The sequence below is a fragment of the Triticum dicoccoides genome, chromosome 2A, assembly GCF_002162155.2.
Source record: "Triticum dicoccoides isolate Atlit2015 ecotype Zavitan chromosome 2A, WEW_v2.0, whole genome shotgun sequence".
Lineage (NCBI taxonomy): Eukaryota > Viridiplantae > Streptophyta > Magnoliopsida > Poales > Poaceae > Triticum > Triticum dicoccoides.
In genome coordinates, this window is record NC_041382.1 from 644818556 (window position 1) to 644821362 (window position 2807).

The following is a 2807-nucleotide window of genomic DNA, read 5'->3' on the forward strand; positions in this document are numbered from 1 at the left end:
TCGCATGGAGAGCCATATGATTCAACGAGGGAAGCCGTCAGATTCAGTTGTGAGCTTTGCAACAAGTATGATGTTGCGCTCGGACATTTGGAACATAGTTCATGTTGCGGAATTTTTTGCAACAGAGGTATTGCTGCAGAAATTTTTCTGCAACAGAGTAATGTTGCAAAAAAATCTTTTACCTTTATACATGTGTCACTGAAGAAAGTTTTGCAACATCACAAATGTTGCAAAATCTTTTTTGCAATAGGGAGAATATTGCAACAAAAGACCACTGTCGTTTGCCACGAGCTCCTGTCACGGTGGTGAGGGAGGAGCAGCGCAGCCCATCGCCGCCGCCGAGCGCTGGATCACCGACAAGTTCCCCTCGCCTCCATCCTCCTACCTGACGAGGTGGGTGCACTGCGCACAGCTGACGGGTGTGGTGGAGGCGGCTAGCAAGCACCACGGCAGCGACCACGCCCAACCTCCGGTTGCAACGACGCACCACAACGGCGACCGCGCCGGGTCGCTAGCTCACGGCAAACCGAGACCACCCCATTGTGCTACTGATGCCTCGGGATGAAATGATAACAAATACATGGTGGTGGTCAAGGATTCACGTAAGATCCAGATCCTGCAATAGATTAGTTATTGCGGTGGGGAAAATTGCAACAACGACTCAGTTGCAAAACCAGGTTGCACCCCAAACCATTCAATCAAGATAGATCCGACGGTCACAAGGCGACGGACGCGCATATTGTTATCAGCCGGCTAGCTGATGGCAAGCGTTTTCCATAGTATATACTAAACAAATTGATAAATGTGGTATACATTAGACATGTCGTTAGATAACCAGGTTGATTCATTTACTTGCATTTTGTCTGTAGCAACGCGAAGACATCTTGTATGTCATTGACAAACATCCACATAATGTATATATTCTGGAACTTATACATATATCAAAGCCGCCAGTGGTTAAAACTTTCAGGTATTTATTGAAATAAAGCAACCCGGTAAGAATTCCGATATATCTAGCTGACAACATTTATTCCTGCCTGGTATTCCAACGAGCATAGGCAGGTAATAAATTTATATATTTCTTTATCATAACATGCACAAATAAGCATTTTTATCACCATATTCAAGATAATATTAATTTAGAAAACTATTGGGATGTGTCTGGTTATTTTCTTTTTATTTTATGTTCTGACAAAACGGTAAAGAATCGACTTGTATGGTTTGCACGCTGAATATTTTCAGTTACACATTTTAAGACTTTCGATGTGAAGTATTTTTGCTAACTACATATATTGCTTGTGTAGAACGGGTATGAGTTAAGGAATATATTTTTATTATACTTGCTCAAATACCGTGCGAATGAAGCTAACAACAACATTCCCGATATTATGTGAGAATTTTTTAAGTGTGCCAAGTGGATCTTAATTTGTAACAGATTTTGAGTTGGACAATCGCTCTATACGTATACATCATCAAATTGACTTTTGTTATCAATTTACATTGCAAGTGAACTAAACTTTAATCGTTATGCTATCTATTCTCTACATGCGAAATTTTATATGCATTATGTTTATATAACCCAACAAAATATTTCAAATGAAGTTGCAACTACAACTGATTCAGAGGAGCAAATATCTGACAACTCACAAGTGTTACCAATTACCGTTTTAAAAATCGCGTGTTTCCTTTATTACTGAATCACCCACCGGATGAGCAAGCGAAGCAGACTCAGCAGTGCCTGACGAAGTCGGCCACGACGGCGAGCTCCTTGGCGGCATCGTCGCAGTCGGGACGGAACAGGAAGTAGGTGTGCTTCTTGCCCTGGTCTCGTAGAACTCGAGCTCACCGGCCCACCCGCACGCCTTTATCCCCTCCGCGTACACGCGCACCCTCTCCACAAACCAGCACAACTCCGCCATGGTGACCAGCACGCGACCAGACCCGAGCTGGCACCACTCCTGTGGCGACACCGCCGGGTTGATGTATGGGTGATCACGGCCGAACTCGCCGCCACAGGCCACGTCCCACACACGCTCCATGTCGGCCGGGTAGTAGAAGGCGGTGTCCGAGAACTCGCCGCCCACCGGTTCAGTCCCCCAGAAGTAGGAATGCAAGAGCGCCACGCCGCTGACCTTGTCGCCGTAGCCCCCGATGCCTTCCTTCCACAGCCTTATCACCGTGTTGTGCGCCATGTTGGCGCCGGCGCCGTCACCGGCGAGGACGACGCGGGAGGCGTCGCCATGCGCGGCAAGCCAGGGCTCGGCGTCGTCCGGGCGGCAGGCGGCGACGACCGCCTTGAGGGCCGTGAAGGCGTTGTTGCACGTGGCCGGGAGGTGGTCCTCGGGCGCGAGACGGTAGTCGACGGAGACGACGACCGCGGGCGCCGCGACGTACTTGTGGTAGATCGGTGACACCGCTGTGTGATGGAGGGTAGGAACCCTAGGGGCCGATCTTTGATGATAGGAGCGGATCCCGTGATGAACACGAAGAACACACAGGGAAAAACGAGGGGAACATAAAGGAAAACACAGGAGAAACACTAAACCAACACAAGCTAGTCACACATGTGCTAGATCCTCGGATACATAAGAGTTCACACGGTACACGATCAACTAGGGACGATACAAGGGTAGCCGGTCTTCTCCATGAGGAGGTCTTGAATCCAAAGGGATCTTCTCCGAAGAGGCCATAGTCTCTCTCGAGGAGTAGATTCGATGTGGATGAGCAATGCTCTATCTCTCAAATGAGCTAAACCAATGCTAACCCTAGAAAGTTGGACGAGGTGGAGTATATATAGTCTTAGTGCA

The 2807-nt window shown here is 48.0% G+C and overlaps 1 pseudogene; it reads right to left on the reverse strand.

Moving 5' to 3' along the window:
* Positions 1-1728: 1728 nt before the first annotated feature.
* The window catches only part of LOC119358045, a 137864-nt pseudogene continuing 136785 nt past the window's right edge, over positions 1729-2807 (reverse strand).